This window comes from Arvicanthis niloticus, unplaced genomic scaffold (assembly GCF_011762505.2).
Source record: "Arvicanthis niloticus isolate mArvNil1 unplaced genomic scaffold, mArvNil1.pat.X pat_scaffold_403_arrow_ctg1, whole genome shotgun sequence".
Classification (NCBI taxonomy): Eukaryota; Metazoa; Chordata; class Mammalia; order Rodentia; family Muridae; genus Arvicanthis; species Arvicanthis niloticus.
Window position 1 is genome coordinate 1 of NW_023046047.1, and position 12,144 is coordinate 12,144.

Genomic DNA, 12,144 nt, shown 5'->3' on the forward strand with positions numbered 1-12,144 from the left:
ACAGGAGGACGGAGAGGGCGGGGTCCGGGACGCGCGGAGCAAGGGCAGAGGCCGAGGTCCCGCGCGCAGCAGTCGCCGGGTGCCTGGTCGCCGCGGGCGGAGGAGGCGTGTCCTGGGCGGGAGCCGCCACTGGGACCTGAGAATGTGGGGAAGGGAAGGGGCCGAGAGGGCGACCTGGAGGAGGACCCTGCGAGTGATGTCAGGTCACCTCCAGGTTCATTTTCATAGCTTCCTGCAGGAACGCCCAGGAGTTCTGTTTGGTGACCGAGAGCAGCGCTACCAAATTGCACCGGGGTTCATTTGGGGGCTGGGAATTGGCCATTCCGCTGTACAGACACTGTTTTTATTGTAAAAAGCAAGGTTTGTTTTCATTTTAGTTTCTATCGGATTCTCTCCTCAATTAACTCACTTTTCTAGTTTTTAATTTTCTTAACCTCAATGTCTTTTCACAATCCCACCTCTTCATCGTGCTTCGAACCTTAGCTTCCTATTATATAATTCATGCTTAAATCTGCCAAAGGGTTGGCTGGCGCGTGGTGGGGGTGTTCTGTTGTAGATGGAAGTTTTTTAAGACCCTTTCCTACTTCACCTATCACGATCTATTTATACTCTTTAAAAATGAGAGTAACTATAAACGGGTATTCCTCTGAGTCTCTCGGTCACGTCTATCCCTTGCCCATAAGCGGTTCACATGGATTTTATTAAACTGAAAACTAGTAACTGACTTGCAGCGCCAGCTTTTGGAAGCTGCTATCGGCAGATTGGCCCTGAGGGAGTGTAGCTGCACGCCCTTGGATTTTTTATTTTTTTCTTCTTCTGTTCAAGCTCTCAAAAATGTTTGTTGTGCTTGGGACTTGACGTTGTTTGTCTTGGGTTGTATAGCCACACTGTACACGAGAGTAATGTGGATGGGACTTTTCATGTCAGAACTCACTTCAGGCCGGGGAAACACCTACTAGTTAATGTGGTGGGGGCGGGGGGGGGGGGACAAGCTGTCTTCTGAATACTACTTCCTACTTCAGCTTCCTCAGACACAATCTAAATATGAAGCAGGCTTCTTTCTACTCTGCCTCAATTTCTATTAATGCAAACTGTAACCCCAAAACACCACCACGGGGACTTACAGACATGTATTGTCGCAGTATCATTTGTGTCCTGACTATGAAAATTGCTTTGCTCCACCTTTCTCTTTAACCGATCAGTTATATTTCAGGTTTCATAATTTGACGTTTGTTGATGCTGATGCCTTGAAATACCTTATACCCAAACAAAACAGCATTGTGTTCTTTTGCTGATGTTGCCAAGTTGACGTTTCGTGGAGTTTCTGTTGAGTCTGAACTCCAGATTCTCTGTTCTCATATTGTCTGTGTTGGCATTTGCTTCTTAGTTTAAGAGCTTTAACAAATTTCCAGTTCAGGTGAAACATTTTAAGAACTTAGCTATGCGTTTGCGTATTCTACTGCATGCATTGACTTTGTCCCATGTTTTGTGTTCTGATCTGCCTGTCTCTGCATCACTGATTTTTTAAAGGTGTTTGGCTGTGGTTAGATTGGATCTTTAGGTAACTGAAGATTTGTGATCTGTTCCTTCTTGGGGTATTCTGGTTTGGATTTTCTTATTACAAGATAATGAATTGTCTAGAATTAAGTGAAAATGAAGGACAAAGTTAATAAGGAGGTTAGTATTAAAGCATTTCTGCTTTCGACCAATGTCAAAAAAGTAGTACTAAGAGGAAAAAAGGACTTCTGAAGAGTTGCAAAATCTTTACAAAAAAGGGTTGATGAAGAACGAAATTTTTACTTAAAAATGATTTCCTTTGATGCAGGTTAAAGGACTAAATAGCTTATTTACATTACACTATTTGTTTCCTTGTAGCTTCTCCTACAGCTTTATATACCTAACTGTTAAGAATCCAGATACCTTGTCACCCTGCTCAAGGATAAAGAGGGAGTCAAGAAGCAGTAACCCAGAACTGAGAAATGCCCGCCTACCAGTTTTCCCTCTCCAAGAAGCTTGGTGGCGCCAGAGAGCACTTTGACTTAAACCGATCGGTCGCTCCTGCTCCAAGCTTGACTTTACAGACTCACTAGCTCTGATTGGGGCTTCTAGAAAGGACAAAATCAAAAACAAACGACAACAACAAAAAGACAAAAGAAACAGATAAAAAGGCAGCTCTTTATTTAAACATTTTAAGGGCAGTGGGAAAATCCTCAAGTAGATGTGTTAATACTCAAATTCTAGGGGTCCAGGAAATCTGTTCTTTTATGCTTACTTCTCTGTTAAAGGAGAAAGTATTAAATTTGTCCCTGTCTTCTCTTTGCTCAGCCACCACTACTATTAAATCAGCAGTACGATCAATGCAATGCTATATCATCGCCCCAGGAGCCGTGAGGCTAAGCTAACATAAGTTACATAACCATTAAATAAGGCATTTCACCATTCAGGTACATTACATTCCACTTTTATTGAACAGACACGGTTTTCATTGTCCAGTAAAGTATTTTTATTTGATAGTCCTTGCTTAGAATATAATATAATCAGGAGGACGAACTGCTTAAGACTTTGTATTCAGTTTTTTACTGACCATGTGTGTTTTATTATTGATATGTCACTAGAGAAAACAAATCTCTACTTCTCTGCTGAGTCTCAACAATACTTCAAATCTGTAGTCATTTTCTACTTTGCATAGTGCCTCAGTTTCTACAAATGCATCCCTGAGGACGTGTAACTGTTCGAGGAAAGTCTTTTCTGATGAGAACATTTCTGAACAATGGCTTCATCTAGCAGCCAAGTTCTATGGTTAATTTGTATTGAGCCCAAACCAGCTAACCTGTTGTGTAAGTTCTTTCTTGAAGTCATGCATAAAGATTGATGCTGCTGCAAGCTCTGTTCAGAAATTTTTAAAGAACCACCTGGCCTCTAAAGAAACTATGGGATGTAATACTTGGCCATGTATACCCTTAGTTTTTCACCATAAATGTCTATATGAATGTCTAAAGTAGCTTTTACTTTACATGACACTGTTACATTCAAATTGTGGCCAAATGTTTCTTACGTAGTATTGCCTAGCTGTGTCAGCTCGAGCAAACTAATTGAGTCTTCTGTTTTCTAACTTTCCAGAGTGTGGAATTGGGGTATTAACATTCACTCTGTAGAGAACAGGAGAGCAAATGTATAAAACATAAAAAAAATACCTAACATCTAAAAATAACTCCAAAAACCCCGCTTAGAGTTAGAAGTATTAATATTTTTAATTAATTATAAGTTAACTATATATTCTGCAAATGATATGCTGACCTACAAAGGAGAATCTTCTTAATCATGTTTTTTTCTCTTTCGATCACACAATAAATATTGATGATTTCATTATGAAATATAAGACACTTTTTGTCCATTTAGTAACTATCTTCAAAATGCTGTTTAACCCATTCAGAGATACCCTTATCTGCAGGGGAAGTAATTTAGAACTTTAAAAATACAAGTTGTTTTCAAGGTAAAATAACTACTTTCAAGCATTAATCCTTTTGGTTTTTATCTGTATTTGCATTTTGTATTTCTGCTTAGTTAAAACTTTAAGGTATTAGTCATTGATTTTTTTTAACTTATAAAAGAAACCATTGGAGCAAGATATGAAGCTAACCTTTAACAGTCTAAAGTTCATACGAGTGAGTTTAAAACTTTCTTAATGATGATTCAACAATTATTTGTTCATGAATATCAGAAGTAATGTGAGTATTTAAACAACTCTTTCTGGGATCTTCAGTAATAGATATACATAGGTATATTCTTCCTTAAAATCTCATGCACCTGTGTGTGTGTGTGTGTGTTGTGTGTGGTGTGTGTGTGTGTGTGTGTGTAATTTAAAAACAAAAGAATAGAAAAGTTGATTGGGCCTAGGACCAATCAGAGTGTATGTATATTCTTTATATTTTTTGCTTCTATCTTTAATATTTTGACTTTAAGCAAACTGAGTTTTTTCTAATTTAAAATAAATTGAACTCTTATTTAGCCATATTAACTATATACATACATACATACATATACATACAGATATGCTTCTTCTAAAATGCTTGCATATGCTTTTATTGTCTATTTATAATGGTTTTATATTTATATGTATATTTTACAGATTTTAGGTGATGGGAAGATCAGAAAGTCAGATGGATATAACTGATATCAATGCTCCAAAGCCAAAGAAGAAACAGCGATGGACTCCACTGGAGATCAGCCTCTCTGTGCTTGTCTTGCTCCTGACTATCATAGCTGTGACAAATGATTGCTCTCTATGCAACCTATGATGGTGAGCGTCTCCCACGCCCACACAGAAGCCAGTGCAAAAGGGAACCAGTCCTGTTTGCATCCTTTCACCGTTCACCTCGATACACTTGGATGATGCATAGATTCACTTAGTAGATCCAGATCTATATGTTAAAGCAATGAAAACTAAAGTACACTATCCATATGTTAGAGCTAAGTTATTAATTGCAAAGCATATTCAGTATGTTCATGTTTATGAGACTTGTGTAATTTTGTTTAATCAAAATATACACAATTTTATGTCAAGCTTCAGTAATAGCCATTAATCAATTTCTGTTGTGTCACTGAAATTCTGAAAGTTTCATGGGAGTCTAAGGACTTGAAATTTGAGTCTTGGAAGTTTTTTTGCACTATGACTTAGTAAAAGTTGGCTCTTTAATGGGAAAACATGATTGCAGAATGATGAATGAAGCATTCAGCTCCTTTAATTTAATATTTCCAGAGTTTAGTTGGTGAATATGGTACAACAGTGTGTTTTTTCTTTGTAGCCATCCTTAAATTTAGCATTTCCCTTTTATTCTTTCTTTAGTTTTTAATTAGTAAAAATAGTATATAATGTTTAGTATTATACTTACCTAATTGGCAGAAATTTTAATAACACAAGGTAAAAATAACCTGGAAAATGTTATTATCAATACTATAGATCTATTCTCTTTTTTTCTAGATGGTATTTGCAAATCATCAGACTGCATAAAATCAGGTAGGAAAATGTTTTTTCATTTACTGATTGCGGTTAATATATAACATTTAAAAAGCAATTGTTAATGGAGATGTGTACTTTTACCCTTTTCATATGCATGCTTATTGAACTTATGTCAACAAAAAATCAAAATGTATATAATAGTAAATTAATCAACTGAAATATTCTGAGATGTGTCACTACTCTACAATGATAACAAATTATATCTGTTTTGTGTCTCCTGCTATGGAGTTAGAGAGATAAATTGAACACTGGACGGGTGAGCCTGTGATTAACTATAAGTAATCAGAAGGCTGTGAATTAAGAAAAGAATGACATACAATTCATGAGAGAGGGAGAAAGACAGAGAGAGATAGAAAGACAGAAACAGACAGAGAGAGAAGGTTGGGGAGGGAGGTAAAGATGTGAAAGGGCCTAGGAGTGAGGTAGGATTCGAGATTTTAAAACTATAAAAGAGAAAAGTATAAACAAGAGGGGAAAAAAAGAATAAATCATGGGTATGGGGATGCAATGTGGTGGTAGAGCACTGGACTATTTGGCTTCCCCCAGCTTTAGATTTAATCCATAACACATATGCGTGCAAGACCATGCTCTTGAAAAGCAATAAAAGTAGAGAGGCATGATAAAGGAGGAATATTGTCTTGAACGGCTTAGTGACTGAGCAACAGCTGACAGATGATTGTGAAAGGGCTGACTAAGAAGAGATCACGTGAGGGGGAGAGCAAGGAAGAGATGCCATGGTCAGGCAGGCATGAGCTGCAGAACTTGGTCTGTGGTAGAACCCAGTGGTGCTAAGACCAACAGTGATGGTGAATTGGGTGACTCAAGAGTGAGTTGGTAAATTAAATGAAGGAGATGACTGAGTTGAAAGGGATGTCGTGTTATAGAATCCAAAGGACTGAGGAGGACCGTGTCAACTATCACACAAGTACAGAAGCCAGGAGACAAATTATGATATGTGTGTTATAACCCAGGCATAACTTCCAGGTGAAGATGGACTGTGGGAAATAGCAGAAATGATGCCTGAGAAGTAAGAGTTGGGCTTTGGAATCTCCTAGTTTATGGGTAACAGTAGAAACTTTGGGACTATTTAAGTCCCCAAAAGAAAAAAAAAAAAGAGTAACAGAGGATGAACTTAAGACGACATTAATAATTAGACTAGAAGAAATAAGATAAGGAATAGAAATTCATGCAGCTATTTAAGTCACAGCAATTACTGTATTGTGAGAAAACAAGAAGAGCTCTTGACCTTTCTACAAGGAGAAGAAAGATGTATCTGGGTACAACACCCTGGGATACACTCCTTAACCTTTGGCAGTCAGCTCTGTTCCTATCTGACGTTTGTTATTCTTTAAACTTGGCAATATAATTATAGGAAATTACCATGAGGTTCTAGGCTGCGGTCTAATGTGCTGAGTGTGTGCCCTTTGGCAATCTGCATTGCTGTTTGAATAGATACTTTGCTCTAGGTCTCTATTGTGATAGTCATCCACCTCCATCATGGTGTTTGACACAGGGAGCCTAAGAAAGACCTGGTTGTAGACTGGATTATAGCCATTTACTGTTCAGTCTAACAGCATGCACTTTCCTGTCCAGTGGTTTTAATCAGAAACAAAAACATGTTTCTATTCCCCAGGGAAATAACTATACAGACAGACTGGTTGAGAGATGCCTAGGGTCAGTACAGAAAAGTTAACATGAGCTGAGGTCGCTGAGGTTCCCATTTCCTCCTTCCCCAGGTCCTCCCATTCCTCCTTCTTTCTGCCAGTTGTCCTGGCATATGCTCCTGTTTTAAGAAACTTAGAATTACATCCTGACCTGTAATGGTTAGTTCTTCTGTCCTTAGGACACTTGACATGGCTCTTAAATCTCTTAACCCATAGGTTTTTTCCTTCTCTTCTATCATTCTTCCTGCGTTTTCCTTTTGAAAAGGTTGGATTCTTTGACTACATAAGCAGATGTTTACAACCTGTACACGAGATTTTCCCCAGGGATCTGGTAGAGTCTTGTAGTAGTAACCACCTCATGAAGTGATAGCTGGTGTCTGAAACCTTACATGTGACTTGATATTTAAGAATATGGGTTTTAAATAATGTTTGCCAAGTATCAATCTGCCAAACTTTATTTAACCTTTATTCTTAAAAGTATAACCTGGAAATCATGACAAGTATAAAGTGTTTCAAGAGCATTGTCTTGGCAGAGACATGTGAAGGCAATAGAAGCAGCCTCTGTGGTGTAGCTGGCCTTCAAATCACTTTGCTCTGTTGGGCTACAAGCTGTTAGGACATTTTCTGATTCAGAGCTACTGTTTTTTTTTTTTTTTTTTTTTACCAGGAGAAAAGGGTGAAGATCACATGCTCCTCACTTCATGTTTGCATTCTGCTCTCTCATGCTCTTACACATGCACAGACAGACAGACAGACTCGTGTGCACACACGCACACACACACACACACACACACACACATCTATGAATCATTCTGTCACTTTATTTGAAACTCTTTTTCAAATAAAGAAATCAATAGATAAAATCTTAGACTGAAGAAAGGAATATACGAGAGTGAGCAGAGAAGAGTAGGTGATAAAAAGAAAGGCAGGAAATGTGTTGAGAAAAGGAGAGTGTCCTAGTAGCAATTCTACAGTCATTTTAAGTGACTTGGAAAGTTCAAACCTGAGCACAGAAATTCTTAAAATTTGAGAAGTAGACAAGATGGTTACTTTAATTGAAAACAAGGTTCTAATGTTCTCCAGTGTGCAGGAACTTCCTGACAAGTGTATTTCAAGGACTAGAAGGAAAACCACACTGAGGGGAAAACTGGTTACTGAAGTCTATGGGATTTATATATTTTGGATCTGAGCATCTGTGATTTTTGTAATACATATAACGAAATGTTTACAGTGCATCCTTTTATTTGCTTATATGTGATTCCATGAGGTTGGCCAGATCTCAATAAAACAAACACTACTCAACAAATAACAAGGTAAGGCAAAGCTGGAAATTTTAGCATAAAAGGATGTCATTTATCATTTATTTGACACTTAACAGTGTGAAAAACTTAGAGAGACAGAGTTTGCATGCGATTCTGTAGATTTCTGTATGTAGTTCTAAGTTCAGTAACAGACATCTTTTGCACTGTAACCTTTCTAACTAAAAAAATTTTCCCAAATCTTATGTTTTAAGTCAAAGTTTCTTGATCTCATCATTGCTGACATTTGGTATGGGCAATTCTTCACAGAGGATGCTGGCATTATAAAATGTTCAACAGCACTCCCAGTTTCTAGCCACTAGCTGCTCAGTGGCAAGTTCTGCCATCCCATTGCAACGGCCCAAAAGAAAAAGTCTTTATATATTATCAAATGTTCTTTAAAGGCAGTTGAATAACGTCAGTAGAATAGTGCTGTTTTAAACAACCTGATGTCATCAGTCTTTTCATTTTGTAAGTAAAATAATCATCCTCCTATCTGATTCCGAATATATTCCTTATACATCATTTTACATGCCAACAGGGCTTTTAAAAAGGTGGAGTGGGTGGGTGTGGCTAAACTAAAGAGTTTGAAATGGAAAGATGGCCCAGTGTAGTTATAAAGGTCCTTATAAGACAAAGAGAGCAGAGCATCTATGCCACCACAGGAGCAAGGGAAGCAGAGACTTCAGTATTATAGCCAGTATTACCACTGGAGTCTAGAAAGCAGAGTGAGTGGGTGTCCCCGAAGCATGCAGAAGAAATTTAGTTTCTCCGATCCTTTGTAGACTTCTGACTTCTAGAACTGTAAGATAATATGTCTGAGGTATGTGCTATTATATCTTCTTCTCATAGGTGAACTGACTTGGGCTAGGACTTCAACCCAGGCAACATGGCTCCAGAGCCTGTACTCATAACTACTTCTCTATGTTGTTTCAATGGAGATCAAGAGTGATTGAAACTTTCAAAACTCTAGGCTTGTGTAACAGTTTAGAGGCACAGATGCTTCCTCTTTTGCTAGTATGTGGGGCTAAAAAAAAAATGTAAGATGATGAAGAAAGATGGAATCTAGGTGGAGAAATGTTTAAATATCTCTTAGACCCCATCATAACACAGAAAATTCCAGACTAATGCAGGTATCTGTTAGTCTATTTTTGCATCACTATAATGAAATATCTGAGCCTGGGTTACTTTCTACAGTACAGAACTTTATCTGGCTACCAGCTCTTATGGCTCAGTTGATGCCTTCATGCGTGCAAAGCACTACAGTATCCGAGGAAAGAAAGGGAGCACACATAGGTGTACTCTGTCATCTTTCCTTTTCTTATAAAGTCATCATGGAGGCTTCATCCTCTTGACCAGATGAAATCCCAATCTCCTTCTTATAAAGGTCTCATTTCTAGACACCATAGCTCAGTTTAAGGAGGTTAAATTTCTGTTTATGTACCTCTGAAGGATACATCCATGTACCCAACAGGAGGCTCCAAAGAAGCAATTGTTGGCAGAGTGACCCTAAACTGTACAGAATCTAGAGAATCCAGGTTAAGACACAAGAGCCACGGAGTTCAGAAGAGTGAACTGTTCTGTCGTACAGTTTATACACTGTACAATTGCCAGGGAACACTGAGAAAAAGGCCTGGAGAGCATAAAGACTTGGATGGAGCAAGAGGGAAGATAGACTATAATCTGGGACTTTCTTTTACTTTACTTCTGTGCTTACCAAGCAGACTTTGATGAAGAGTTAATTACCAACGCTAGGAAAGGGGATAGTCTGTCCACTTGAAATATTTATCACAGTGAGATAATGAATTCACATTCTGATTTCATTATCATTTTTGTATGCCTTGGCCTACAAGTCTGAAGCAAAATGAATATTCCAATATGTGGTCATTTTTATAAGTGCCAGATGGTGGTAATACCTCAGATGAAGTACCTTAGCACTAACTCACCTTCTGATAGGGCATCTCTGTTCCCTAAAGACTCTAGTCTCTGTCATCTGCCCATTAACACAATGTATACTCCATGTAGAAAAATGGGGTACACTAATACAGGAAGGACTGTAAGCTGACTTTTAGGGTTTGCAAGTCCTGCACCAAGCTTCTAGAGCAGATGAGGCTGTTTTATTATGTGCGTTTGAAAAAAAAAATCCTACAGGCAGTTAAGTGTACTGAACATGTCTTTGAGGAGGTTTCAGTGTATCATGGAGAAACTCACTTCCGGGGATTTCCTTGATATACATAGTACTGAAGGAGATCAGTAGTTACACCTCCTTAAAATGTCTCCAGTCAAAATTAACAAATTGACATCCTTCATTTAAATCCTTTTTTAAAGAAAGGGAGCCAATTCCCTTAGCCGCAACACACACATTCTTATCATCTGTGAAAAAGTTAAAACACTAGCATAACATACCTTTTTTAGGTGGGGCTGAGGGATGAAAAATGTAGATAAGTTAAATTAATCATTTAGTGTGTGAGGAGTAATCGTATCTAGTAGGTTTCCTTAGACTTCAAGTGTCAGCGTTAAAGCTGTAAAAATCATGTGTTTGTAAATATGTTGAATTTACATTACATTTACTGTAGTCACTGATTTTATGAGGGTCCTGATTGTGAAAACACTGAGAAGGAGTGAGAGACATGGTAACAACCATGTGCTGTTGAAGTCCTGCTTTGTCCTGCACAGAAAAGGGCAGCCTGGTGCTCTTTGTCAATTCTTCTGCCTGATGTGCAGCTCAGGATGATAAAATTAGTATATTATATGAAAAAAGTTGAAAATAGAACATTAAAAAGAATCATCAGAGGAAAATTTCCCAACTTAAGTCCTAAAATTGTCATTCTTTAAGACCATTTAGCAAAGGAGAAGTGGGGGGTAGGCTAGTATTTTTATTCTGTTCTTAGACCCTAGTATTCTCTCTCTTTTAAAACATCCTTTCATAATACCTACTAAAGGAATTCTCCAGAATAGCTGAATAAATACCTTCTCCAAGTGTGAGAAAGAAATCCATACATAAGAAGTAATTCTCATATTATGATAATTGATTCACAAGATTAACGACTCAGTTTTCACTACAAAACATTAGCTAGAAAGTATACATTGAATAGCTCCTATTGCTTGGTCAGTCATGTGCAGAGCATACTTCAATCAATGATGAGGTGCCTATACAACATGTGTATGTCCTGCTGGACCACATTGCTCTGTAACATCACAGTCATCTTAGTTTGTATACTATGCTGTACAAACTAAGTATGACTGTGCTTATGACTATGCTGTACAATGTCTTCTGAAATCATTTAAAGGTGCATATCTTGGAATGAGTCCATCATTAACTGACTGAATTAGGATTATTATGATGAGAAGTCTCTGGAAACCTAACCAAGGAATTTAAATGATTTCAAAATTGGGTGCTGGAGGCATGGCTGCCATCTCCTGAGGTTTGACTTACAGAGATATGTGACCATCTGATCTGACACACAGTAGATTGGTAGGCCCACATATAGCAGCCACCAGGGAAAAGACACCAGGGTTTGTCCTCCCGAGACAGATATGATGCAAAAGGCCCTTTTTCAGCTTAACTGGTAGAAGTCAGCCAGATTTGTTTTTAACCTGCAATTATAGGCTTCTTTGTATTAACTAGATTTCTTTAGTATTTTTTCTAACCCCAACTTTTCTTTCTAATCAAACAAATAGAAATTTATTTTACACCTCTCTGAAATGCCATTGTCACTGTTTTTGCAAATTTGATAGAAATCTAGATATTTGTAGGAAGAAGTAATTTTATTTGGGGAACTTCCTCCATCAGGTTGGCCTATGGATGTATCTGTGGGCATTTTCTTGATTGTTGATTACTATGGGAGGGCTTTATCTACTGCGGGGCAGCTGGGTGTGGGTCATTTAAGAAACATAACTGAGCAAGGACAGGGAAACAAGGCAGAAAACAGCAACCCCTCATGGCATCTGCTTGCCTCCAGGTTTCGACTTTGAGCTCCTGCCCTGGCTTCCCTCCATGATGGACTGTAACTTGTAAGCCAAATAAGCCCTTTCTTTCCCAAGTTAGTTTTAGTCTTGGTGTTTTATCAAAGCAACATAAATCAAACTAGGAGACCCACTTTGATTATTCGTTGATACATAGTTTAGGAATAATACCAATTAATAATCAGATGAAAAGAAC

At 38.0% G+C, this 12,144-nt stretch overlaps 1 pseudogene across 1 annotated transcript in view; it reads left to right on the forward strand.

Annotated features, from left to right (window-relative positions):
* Window positions 1-64: 64 nt before the first annotated feature.
* LOC117702053 (neprilysin-like) overlaps window positions 65-12,144 on the forward strand; it is a 71,006-nt pseudogene continuing 58,926 nt past the window's right edge. Inside the window, exons 1-3 of the transcript XR_013070294.1 lie at window positions 65-360; window positions 4,130-4,300; window positions 4,982-5,017. The product of XR_013070294.1 is annotated as a neprilysin-like (transcript). The remainder of the gene's footprint in view (window positions 361-4,129; window positions 4,301-4,981; window positions 5,018-12,144) is intronic.